General features: G+C 38.2%; 1 long non-coding RNA gene across 1 annotated transcript; it reads left to right on the top strand.

Annotated features, from left to right (window-relative positions):
- Positions 1-3,547: 3,547 nt before the first annotated feature.
- On the top strand, positions 3,548-3,974 carry LOC124891402. Its single transcript, XR_007049681.1, has 2 exons — positions 3,548-3,803; positions 3,840-3,974. It is a non-coding gene; the product is annotated as an uncharacterized LOC124891402 (long non-coding RNA).
- The last annotated feature ends 9,623 nt before the right edge of the window (positions 3,975-13,597 follow it).

Here is a 13,597-nt window from a genome sequence, read left to right on the forward strand (position 1 = left end):
AGGAATAGAAATGGGCTGAGTATCGAGAAGAAGATCAATCCCAAACTCTATCTCTCTATCAGGAGGTATCTCTAGGAGATCATTCGAAAAGACATCAGAAAACTCATTGACGACATTAACAGACTGGAGAGTTGTAGTCTCAGACTTAGTGTCTTTGACTCTAACCAAATGGTAAATACACCTCTTGGAAATAAGCTTTCTAGCTTTGAGGTAAGACATAAAATGACTCTTGGGTGACATAGAATTCCCAAACCACTCAAACACGGATGCACCAGGAAACTGAAACTTGACCATTCAGGTCCGACAATCAATAGAGGCATAAGAAGAATACAGCCAGTTCATACCCAGAATCACATCAAAATCTACCATGTCTAACTCAATCAGATCAGCCAACAAGACTCTATGAAGAATGGTAACAGGACACTTTTTATACACTTTCTGGGCAACAATCGAATCACCTACTAGGGTAGAAACTAGGATAGGCTCAGGAATAATCTCAGGACACATTTCAAAATTCACAGCAATCAAAGGTGTAACATATGAGAAACTAGATCCAGGATCCAACAAAGCATACACATCAAACTGAAATATACGAAGCATACCAGTAATCACATCGGGAGAGTTCTCCTATTACTGGTAGGACAGTAAAGCACAGAATCTATTCTGGCGCTGCTCGTGAGCATTACTAGATGAGGTACCCTAAGTTGGGGCTGGGCGAGTCGCTGGAACTGGAGCACTAACAATCTGAGTCTGGGTCTGAGGGCGATAGTCACAACGCCTTGTGCATCCTGTAGACAATCTCTAACTCTGTGACCCATGTCACCACACTGAAAACAACCCCTCTTCTCACCCCAACACTCACTCGAATGAGCCCTACCATACTTAGGACATAGGGGATGATTTGGCTTACTACCAGCACTGTTCTGGGACCTGGATGCATATGACCTGCTACCTTGCTCCTGCCTACCTCAAGGCACTGGAGCACTAGCAAATGACAGTTCTGGCATAGATGAAAGATCCTGAATTAAGAGAGACTCCCTCCCTGCGATCTAGTCGAACCCTGTCCGTGCTGCTCGGACCTAGTTCTCTTATTCCCTTTCATTCTATCTCTCTCCTTAATCTTGTCTGCCTCAATATGTTGGGCATGATTCATCGACCTAGAAAGATTTATCTCACTATTCAGCATAGTAGACCTACACTCCTTAACCATATAACTAGACACTCCAGTCACAAACTTACTCATATTAGCCCGATTATCAGCCACTAAGTCAGGAGCATATTTGGCCAACTGATTAAACTTTAGACAGTACTCCCTAACAGTCATAGAGCCCTATCACAGGTTCATAAACTATTACACCTTCGCCTCCCTCATCTCTAAAAGGGAAAACTTATCCAAGAATACATCCTGGAACTCTTGCCAAGTTGTAGGGATAGCTCCCTCACCTCTACCTTTCCTCCAAGAAACAACCCAGTCATAAGCAAGGTCTTTCAACCTATAAGCCGCCATCTCCACGCTATGTTCCTCAGATACATGCATCACCTGAGTAATCTTCCGCACCTTTTCTAAAAACAACCGTGGATCCTCATCAGACTTGGACCCATAGAATTCTGGTGGATTCATCCGCATGAAGTCATAAATCATGGTAGTAGTCAAATCACCTCCCTGCTGCTGTGGAGCCGGGGCCGGGTTGGCTTAAACATTTGCAGTAACAGCTTGGGCCAGCACCTAAAAGGCTACCCAAAATTCAGCATAAGACACATTTTCATTCAATGGGTCAGCGGGTTGAGGTTGCTGACCATCATTATTTCTTCTTGCTCGACGTGAAGGTATATTTTTGAAAGAGAAGAGAATGAATCAATAGCAGAGAGAGACACTTTAAGCACGATAAACTTCTGAAAGAAAGAATCACACTTTTTCCTAAAACGTCTTGAAGACTCTTGCTCATAGATGTGGCACACTACACACCGATGATCAAGACTCTACTTAACGCGGCTTTTCAGACTCCCTAGGACACCTTAAAACCTTAGGCTCTGATACCAAGTTTGTAACACCCTAAAAAATGGGTCCCGGAGCATCACACGGTGCTTGAGGCTATGAATAGCCCCAAGCTAACCCTTTGATCCATTTTTATTCAGTTCAACACAAATCAATAAGGTTTCCATAAATAACCCTCAAATATCAACAGAGTAATCATCATCCAAGAATAAAATAATTTTAGAAAGATAACAAAATACGACTTATTATTTAACTCCCAACATGTATACTACTCTGACAAGCCTCTAAGAAAATCAATAAAACTAGCAAGCCATTGAGACATGCCCCAACTAACTCATACTCAGTTATTAAATGTAAATGATTATGTGAAACCAACATCAGACATCACATCCTCGAAACATGAGGACACACCACAACAGAGAATGTAAAACAGCATGCCCGAAGAATCACTATCAAACCTTGAAATGAGCACTTGAACCTATATTCTGAGAAAATGCATCCCACATCTAAATATGTGGGTTAGTACCATGGAATGTAACCGAGTATATGGGGGTATATGAAGTTGTATAAACATCATCATCATAAATATTTATAAGAAATATGCAGGATTTATGAAAGAATCACGGATTAAGCTTAGATCATTTCAAAGACAATCCACAACAAAATAATTTTAGTAAAATATAAATATACATCGGGAGCCATCATGCTTCCCATCTATCAAAATCAACCACGTTGTGGATTTCTTTCACACTCGAGTTCAAAACAACTCCATTAAGACCAAAATGTCAAATAATTCAAAATATCTCAAATATTCAACATCAACGTGCTTATAACACACACTTTCTCAAAAAAACACAATTTCCAATGGGGATTCACGACTCAAATATCAAAATCATGATAAATATCATTCAAGATACGTACGTTATATCTCCACACATGTAAATTCATCTTTCAAAATCATAAACATCAAGATTTTATAATAATCATCATAAGATATGGGTTCATGCTTCAAAATCGTAAAATTCAAATAAAAATTATGCCTTTGTAAAGAAAATTACTTTTGGGCACAAGAACGAAAAAGAGTTCCTATTCAAAAACCCCACATACCTTGAATGATGAACTTTAGATCGATATTCATTTTTGAGATGTTAATTGTGCCTTTGAATGATGGTTCTTGGAGTTCTTGAACTAAGAACTTGGAATCTTGAATAAATTTGCAGAATTAATGGTGAACTTTGGAGGTTCTTGAAGTTGGATGTAGGAGCTTAGGGTTTTATTTTTGAGGGAATTTGATGAAATATAACATATAATGCTTCTAATAGGCTTTAATATAGGATTTGGACGAATTTTGGGTGAGGAGGAATAATACAAGTACGACCACGATGATGGACGTGAATGAGTGCGTAATAAATCTGTCCAAGGAAGTGCACAACTGAAGTGTAAAGGAGGGCCTAAACACACCAAAATCATCCCACTTCTTGCACTTGATGGGCACCTCACCCTTGAGGGTTATTATGGATATTTCACACTATTTTTGTAATATCTATAAATAGAACCTTTTAGAGTTTCATTCATTAGACTTTGATGATAATGAATGTTGTATAACATTGAAAGACAAGTCCTCTCTCCTTGAGGCACAAATCCAAAACTTGTAACTAGGGTGATACTAGGGTGGAATTACTAGTGTTGCATTCTTGCTTAGAACGTTGGGTGCTATAGGAGGTTGAGGTCTCTCTTGTACCCACTGAAGAGAGTAGGTGTTCCTATTATCATTGTATTAAGGGTCTAGGTGCTTGAATACACTTAGGTTCTTAGTTCATGAGATAGTGTATGTCACTCTTAGGTTCTTAGTTCATGAGATAGTGTATGTCACTCTATCTATCCTTTCTATTCTTGCAATCTTGTAATGTTTGTATCTCATATTGTACCCGTTTGTGTTGTTGTTGTTATTCCCATTGTTAAGTTCATCTTGTTCTTCATTCTCATGTTGTTAATATAGTTTGTTATTCACTTAAAATAGGTGTTAATCACCTTATTACATTGTGTTTTTGTTGTAGATCTTGAATCCGAGAGGGATCATTCAAAGTGTCCTCGGTTCTCTTGAACTTGTGGACTGTTTTGAGTGTGTGTTTTGTGTGTTCTTGGATTATCCCGTATCATTTGGTATCAGAGCATGGCTTGATCTTGTTCCTACAAGATCAAATCTTGGGCTAGCTCACTTGAAAATTCAAAAAAAAAATTGAAATCTGAAAATTCCAGAAAAAGAATAATCTGTCCATTTTGTGTTCTTGGCCAAAAATTGTATTTTTATTGGGTCTTGGCCGAGATTTTTATTTGTATTTTTTGTCTCTAGGTGTTAGTTTTGTTTCTCACTAACACATTGAGTCTATATCTTGGTTTGAGCTTGTATTTTTATGTTGTTATTGTGAACATAAGTTTGGCCCATTGTTGTGGTAGACATTATTGTTGAGAAACTTGATTGGCCGTGTATTTGGTTGTTGTTGTTGAAAGAAGTGTTGTTGCTATTATTGGTTAATTTTGTTGTTCTTGAAGTTCTTCACAACCTTTATCTCTTGTTAAAACCGAAGACACAACACAAAAGAGACTTGGCCCTTTGTTGTTGTGGATTGGAGTTGGCCGTTGGAATTGTTGTTGTTCTTGAAGATTGCTGTTATTGTTCTTGGTGTGGTTGTTGTTGTTCTTTAAATTATTCACCTTCCTTTATATATTGTTAAAACATAAAGTGAATGATATATCCTAAAAGGTGAAGGAAAGAGGTGTAAGTAATTGTTAGTCTTGAAAGATCCCCAACCACCAAAAGACTTTACATCACTTCTCAACCACTTTTCATGAAACAAGGGTCCATGTTTTAAGGAAAAGTACTACAAAAGTCAAGTTTTGAAATTTGAAACTTGAAAAAAAGGCTCCAAGACTTATTCTTCCCCCATTAAAACAAATTCCACCAATCCAAATTAAAATTGGTCCAGACTTGGACTTTGGAAGATAAAAATTATAGAAACCGCAATCAATACGTGACTACCACGTCATCAAGTACTGTTCACACATCAAATTTTGGCTCAAATTTCAGATTTCTTAGTTCCCTTTTGATGTTCCTTAGCTTCAATTTTGTTGGTTCCACTACTAATTGGCAAACTAGTACTCATCTACTAGATTGTTAGTTAGTCTTTGTGTTCGTTCATTCGTGTTAAGCGTTTGTTGTGTGTTTTTCTCTTTTGTGAATTCGTTGTGTCTTGTTGGTTCAAGTCCGTAAAAAAAATTTTTTTGAGTCAAATCAAATGAAAATCTATTCCGGGCAAAGATAGACTTATCCCTCAATCACTCACGAAGTACAAGCCGACTTTCAACACTTGTGAAACCAAGTGTGAGCTAAAAATCGAGAGTGAGAGTGTGATGAGACATTTTTAGGATAAAAAGTTTGTTGTTTTGTTACTCATTGTTGTCTTTTCTTTAGGTACCACAGCTGACACCAATACCAATTCCACGTTTGACCATATCACTGACTATATTGAAGAAATGAAATGGCACGTGGAAAGGCTACGCCAATTGCTATCTAAACTTATCCCACAAAATCCAACTTCCTTTGTCCAAACACATTGTGATGAGAGCTTCTCGAAGGAAGAGGTGGGCTACCCCGACCCATACCAAGGTAAATAGAAGATTGAAACATCTTCGGTACGAGATAGTGAACTTATAGAGAGCGAAGAACTTGCTAGTTCCAAATCTGTCCGTGAGATAGATCATGCTTTATTTACGTTTAATGTTCTATTTGAAAATGATATAAAAAATCCTAATGATCCTAGTGGTGAAAATGATGGTATAGCTTGCCTTAAAGGCTATAGCCGATATGCTAACCCACTATGGGGTGACAATATTCGTCCTAAAGATGGAAATCTTTTCTTGGAAGAAGAGAGTACTCTTATGGGCAAGGAATGTGTAGTCTCGGAAATGAGTATTCTTGGTGTGCATGATGATCAATTTACTCTTAAATGTAGTTCACTACTTAAGCATGTGAATAGTGTGCTTAAAAATTCTCAAGTTAGTGATGATGTCTGTAGAATTGATCTTGATAATGCACATGACTCTTTGAACATCTTGTGTGGTAAAATCATTGCAATTAGTTTTGTTCATAGAGACTATGTGCATAAAAATATTTTTTGTGTGTGAATATGGGAGTGACATTCTAAGGGAAGGAAGGGATAGCCTCGGCTTAGGCCCTTGGCTAATTTTTCCATTTGATCCCGGCACCCTCTTGGAATGTGGAAATCTCTACACTCCCCACTTAATGCTTGGTCAAGATGACAAGAAATGTTTGATTGTGGGTGCTAATGAAGGAAGACAATGTTCTTCCTTATCTCTTTTTTTGGATGATGACCGCTTCCTTTGTGTCTTTTGTACTAAGCTTTGTATGTTCAACACAAAGGACCCATGATTGTATGTTCAACACAAAGGACCCATGGATCTACTCTAAGTTTGTCCCCCCTCGGCATGGAATGTGATGTGTGTATTTTTCTAACCCTAACCCCTCATATTTTGAGGATGTGTGCTTGTTGTCTTCTCTTAATTTTTTGAGTTACGGATTCGAGGTCGAATCCTTTTCAATAAGGGAAGGATAATACAAGTACGACCACGTGGATGGACATGAATGAGTGTGTAATAAATCCGTCCAATAAAGTGCACAGGTGAAGTGTAAAGGAGGGCCTAAATACACCAAAATCATCCCACTTCTTGCACTTGATGGGCACTTCACCCTTGAGGGGTATTATGAACATTTCATACTATTTTTGTAATATCTATAAATAGAACCTTTTAGGGTTTCATTCATTAGACTTTGATGATAATGAATGTTGTATAACATTGAAACACAAGTCCTCTCTCCTTGAGGCACAAATCCGAAACTTGTAACTAGGGTGATACTAGGGTGGAATCACTAGTGTTGCATTCTTGCTTAGAACGTGGGTTGCTAGAGGAGGTTGAGGTCTCTCTTGTGCTCATTGAAGAGAGCAGGTGTTCCTATTATTATTGTATTAAGGGTTTAGGTGCTTGAATACACTAGGTTCTTAGTTCATGAGATAGTGTATGTCACTCTATCTATCCTTTCTATTCTTGCAATCTTGTAATGTTTGTATCTCGTATTGTACCCGTTTGTATTGTTGTTGTTATTCCCATTGTTAAGTTCATCTTGTTCTTCATTCTCATGTTGTTAATCTAGTTTGTTATTCACTTAAAATAGGTGTTAATCACCTCATTACATTGTATTTTTGTTGTAGATCTTGAATCCAAGAGGGGTCACTCAAAAGGTCCTCGGTTATGTTGCAATTGTGGACTGTTTTGAGTGTGTGTTTTGTGTGTTCTTGGTAAATCCCATATCAGGGAATGACCAAAACACCCCTAAAAATCAAATAATTCTTGAATCTGTCCTTTGGTGGACTGTTTTGATAGTCTGAAGTAGATCAACCATAACGTTTTACTCCGATATCCAAATTGGATGAAACCAATTTCATTAGAAAGAGGACTCTCATATATTTCCATTGAAATATAGTATATTACCCATATCATTGTGTACGAGGAGTTATGATCATTTGAAGTTGACCCAAAAATTCTCTTTTGATAGGCTGAAGTAGATCGACCATAACTTTTTGCTCCGATGGACAAATTGGATGAAACCAATTTCATTGGAAAGAGGACTCGTAGATATTTCCGTTGATATATAGTATATCATCCAGATCATTATGTACAACTAATTATGATCATTTAAAGTTGGAGCAAAAATACGCCAGGCATCAGTACTTTTTCCTGCACGTTTTACTGTTCACTACTATTCATGGTTCGATCGGAATGTTCATAACTCGTCGCTCGGGTGTATTTTTTGGATGATCCACATATCGTTGGAAATCTTATTCGATAATCCACATAATGGTGGGTCATAATCTAAGACATTCTACACGGAAAATTTATAATTCATTTTAAAAGATAGAACCCAACACATTTACGCATAAAATTTCAATAAAAAATTTCCCGGGGTATTACACATACGATTTCTGTCGGCTCTGTGCAGCCCTAAGCCTTTATATGATCAAATGAACCTTCTATAACACTTCAAACACCAAGTCAGGACCTACTACTATAGCCTCACCTACTTCAAACCAAACAATTAGAGATCCACATCTCCTACCATAGAGAGCCTAAAATAGAGCCATACAAATAGTGGAATGATAGATGTAATTGTATGCAAATAAAATAAAAGAAAAGTGGCCATCCCAACTACCTTTAAAATCAATTGTGCATGCTCTCAGCATAACTTCTAGATTCTGAATGGTCCTTTCTACTTGACCATCTGTTAAAGGGTGGAAGGCTGTACTGAGATGGACTTGGGTACCAAGACCCTTTTGAAATGCTTTCTAGAAATGAGAGGTAAACTGGGTACCTCTATCTGAGATGAAAGATAAGGGAACACCATGCAACCTAACTAACTCTCTGAGATAGAGTTTGGCATAGTCCTCGGCTGAATAAGAGGTATGAACTGGGAAGAAATGAGTTGATTTGGCCATTCTATCTACAATAACCCAAATAGAATTATGTTGATGACGAGAACGAGGCAAACCTGTCACAAAGTCCATGTTCACTTTCTCCCATTTCCATATGGAAATACTGAACTCTTGCATGGACCCACTAGGCTTCTGGTGCTCAATTTTAACTTTCTGACATGTAGAGAATTTAGCTATAAACTCTGCAATATCCCTCTTCATCTCACTCCACCAATAGATTTCCCGCAAATCACAGTATAACTTAGTGGCCCCTGGATGAATAGAGTAATGCACACCAAGCGCTTCTGCAAGAATTCATTACCTCAAATCATCTACACCAGACATACATAATCTACCCTGACAACATAAAACACCATCTCCCCCTTTGGAGAAAACCTCTATTTTTTGGTATCTGACTGATCCTTTTAACTTAACTAGACTGGGATCTCTATCCTGCTTTTTCTTTACCTTAAAAACTAGAGATGATTCAGCGCGACTCTGTACCCACACACTACTCTCTGCTAGTCGACTAAGTGAACACTTAGTCTGGCAAGCTGATGAACTTCATGATCTAACTTCTTCTTATCATCCTCAACATGAGCAACACTGCCCATAGACAATCTACTAAGTGCATCAGCCAACACTTTGGCCTTGCCCGGATGATATAGAACACTCATGTCATAGTCCTTCAATTACTCTAACCACTTTATCTGACACAGATTCAAATATTTCTAAGAGAATGCATACTAAAGGCTTTTGTGATCTGTGAACACATCTACATGTACCCAATACAAGTAATGCCTCCAAATCTTTAAGGCAAATACTATAACTAATAACTCAAGATCATGAGTAGGGTAATTTTTCTCATGGACTAGGATACGACCTCACCTCTCAACATAAGGACATAAACCCAAACCTACTCTATATATGTCACAGTGCACAACAAAGCATCTAAACCGTCTGGTAGAGTTAAGACTGGGGCTGAGGTGATCCAAGTCTTCAACTCCTGAAAACTTTTCTCGCGGGAATTTGACCACTGAAACTTAGCTTTTTTCTAATTTAATCTAGAAATGGGGGATGCAATAGAAGAAAATTCTTCAACAAAATGACGGTAATATCCTGTCAAACCTAAGAAACTCCTGATGTCTGCTAGAGAGATAGATCTAGGCTAGTTCTCACCACTTTGGTCTTTTGAGGATCAACACTAATGCCATCACCAGAAATAATATGGCCAAGGAAAGCTACTGATCTTAGCCAAAATACACACTTAATTAATTTAGAGAACAACTAATGAGCTCTAAGGGTCTGCAGAACTACTTTGAGGTGGTCTGCATGCTCATTTTTGCTATAGGAGTAAATAAGGATGTCATCAATGAAGACTTTGATAAACATGTCCAACTACTTTTTGAACACTCGATTCATCATGTCCATGAAGGCTACTGGGGAATTTGTAAGACCAAAGGACATAACTAGAAATTTGAAGTGACCATATCGAGTTCGGAAAACTATTTTCAGAATAACACATTTCTCGACCCTAAGCTGATGATAGCCTTATCTGAGGTCTATCTTGGAAAAATAGTTGGCACCCAAAAGTTGATCAAACAAGTCATCGATTCTAGGAAGTGGATATTTATTCTTGACTGTGACATTGTTCAACTGACGGTAGTCTATGCACATTCTGAGAGAACCATCTTTCTTACATATGAATAGAATAGTTGCGCCCCATGAGGAGATACTAAGCCTAATGAATCCCTTATCTAAGAGATCCTTCAACTGATCTTTCAGTTCTTTGAGTTTAGCTAGAGCCATTCTATATGGAAGAATAGATATAGGATGAGTATCTTGGAGAAGGTCTATTCCAAAGTTTATTTTCCTTTTGGGAGAAACTTCGGGAAGATCTTCAGGAAATACATCTGAGAATTCACTTACTACTTGAATTGACTAAAGATTTAGAGTCCTTGACTCACACAAGATGGTAAATACACCCCTTCGATATCATCTTTCTCACTCTAAGGTACGAAATCAACTGGCCCCTAAGAGCTGTGGTACAACCCCTTCATTCAAGGACTGGTTCATTTAGGAACTGAATATGAACTATTCTATTTCTACAATTAACTGATGCATAGCATGAGTGTATCCAATCCATGCCAAGAATAACATCAAAATTTGTCATCTCTAACTTTATGAGATCAACTAAGGTAAGTTTCTAAGTTATTATGACCGGACAGTTTTTGTTTACCTGTCTGGCTAAAATGGAAATGCATACTGGAGTTGACACTGAAAAGGGCTCTGCTAGAGTTTTGGTACTTACTCCAAAGTTGATGGTTGTATAGGGAGTTACAAAAGAAAGAAAAACTCCGCGGTCTAGCAAAGCATAAACATGTAAGTGAAAGACCTTCAATATACTAGTAACTACGTCAGGAGAATTTTCCTAATCTTGGAGGTACTGAAGAGCATATAATTTGTTCGGATGTTGACCATTGGTAGAACAGAAAGTGGCACCCACTGAGTAGGGCAACCAGATGGAACTAATGACTGATGGGACTAGCCCTGTTGGCGCACATCCCTACCCTTCTGAGCAACTAGCCGACACTCCTGAATTTGATGGTTTGGCTTGCCATAACCTAAGCATACATCACTACCCCCGCTACACTCACCCTGATGGTATCTGCCATACTTCTAACATAAAGGATTAGTACGAGCACTGCTAAAACTGACCTGGGACTTAGAGCCTGGTTCCTTATCCCTATTGTGATTTCTGAATTTGGGTGTTGGGGCACTGGCTGAAGAGGGTGCTGGAGCTGTAGACCTCTGGTGAAACTGAGGATGGTTACCAACTTCTGACTTTGGTTGATTGAAATTAAAGCTACCTACCTAGCTCTCTTATTTCCTCTCTCCCTAACCTTAATTTTTGGCTCCTCTATCTGTTGAGCATGGACCATCAGCCTAGACGAGTTCATCTCACTAATCAGTATTGGGGTCCTACACTTTTTGATCACACTATCAGATATGCCAGACATAAGCTTAGTTATCTTAGGCCTATTGCCAGTTACCACATGAGGAGCATACTTAGCTAACTGAGTAAACTTGAGGGAATACTTCTTCATGATCATGCTTCCTTCTATCAAGTTAATAAGCTCTAACACTTTGGCTTCCCTCAACTCTAATGGGAAGAATCTATCTAAGAAAGTGGTAGCAAACTCTTCCTATTTTATAGGCCTTAAATTAACACCTCTATTAACTTTCTACTGCTTAAACCAAGTATGGGCTACATCTTGTAATTTATATGCAGCCAACTCCGGACTCTGACTAGATGTCACACCCATAACATCTGTTACCTTCTGAACCATATCTAAGAATTCCTATAGATCCTCTTCAGACTTGAACCCTGTGAAAAAAGGAAGATTTATTCATGTGAAATCCTGAACTCTAGTTGTAGTAGTACTAGACACTGGGTTGGCTGGAACAACAGTCAGCCATTTAATTTGTGCTTCTACGAAATTGGCTAGAGTAGTGAATGCAACCCTGAATTTTGTGTGAGAGACGTGCTCGTCTAGAGGATCTTCCTAGATAGGCTGAGGTGCTGGCTGATTTCCTTTTCTTCTTTCATTCTTCTTGGGAGGTATTTTCTATAAACGAAAGGAAGAAATGTATTAGAATGTTCTTTTAACTTGAGCTCATGTTCAATCGCACGACATAAATACTGAAATAATGGAAACTTTTCCTAAATGCCTTATAGCCTCTCATCCATAAGTGTGGAAAGCTACACACCAATGCACAAGACTCTACTCGACGCGACTTTCAGACTTCCTAGGACACTTTAAAACCTTAGGCTCTGAGACCAAGTTTGTAATGACCCGAGACTACCCCTAGTCATTAACAGTGCTTATGGTCCTAAGGGACCATAAGCTAACCCATGAGCTAGTACCTGCAGTGAGCACTAAATAATATAATCATGAATACAGAAGAATAACTTAAATGCCATAAGGTTTTAATAATTAAATGACTACTGAATTATGAATCTGGCATTATACTAAAATTTGAATAATAAGAATAGCTGACTGTAGAGACTGAAAAACCTCTAAACTCAATACTGTGAGTTGATAGGACAGGCCCCCAACTAACTCTACTAACTAATGAGATAAAACATAATGTAATATAATATGTCCTCAGATGATAAGGACTCACCACTGCTACTGTATTTCTAATTATCTGAGGGACTAGGTGCAATCTGAGAACTAAGCATCAAAACCGATGATATTATACATCATAGCGTAAATGAAAGGTATGAGATCTGTACTTTGAATATACTAGTATGCTAAATAAGGTAGGCTGGCATATGTGGTTTCATGAATAGAACAAATAATTAACTGAATATGCAAGTACAAACATGGAGTACTGAGTACGGAACATGGAATTTGTAGATACTGAAAATATGAAAAATCTGTAAACACTGGGGATGCATGACCAAGCATATAACATGGGTTGAGTAAGATCTATAAATTGAAAATACTAAAAAAAATACTGATATCTGTATGCTTTGGCCAAACAATTGTAAGACTGCATAACTAAACTGGGACTAAAACTGAGATAATATCTGAGACTGTAGGAGGTATCATCTAACCAACATTCCCCAATTAAGTTAATCGGGGTCCAACCTATAACCCCAGTTGGAAGGGTGTTAATAACGTGCCACGGGTACTAACGATAGTTTTATGGATCCACTAAACTAATATAATGTAATGACCCGAGACTACCCTTAGTCGTTATACAGTGCATACAATCACGAGGGACCATAGGCTAACCCATGAGCTGGTACCCAAATAGAGTCATTCAGATGATGGGTACGAGGCAAGCCAGTCATAAAGTCTATGTTTACTTCCTCCCATTTCCACATGGCAATACTGAACTCCTGCATGAACTCTCTAGGCTTCTGGTACATAATCTTAACTTGCTGGCATGTACAACACTTAGCTATAAACTCTGTAATATCTTTGTTCATCCCACCCCACTAATAGATCTCTCTCAAATTGTGGCATATCTTAGTGACCCCTGG

Source organism: Capsicum annuum, unplaced genomic scaffold (genome assembly GCF_002878395.1).
Source record: "Capsicum annuum cultivar UCD-10X-F1 unplaced genomic scaffold, UCD10Xv1.1 ctg3487, whole genome shotgun sequence".
NCBI lineage: Eukaryota > Viridiplantae > Streptophyta > Magnoliopsida > Solanales > Solanaceae > Capsicum > Capsicum annuum.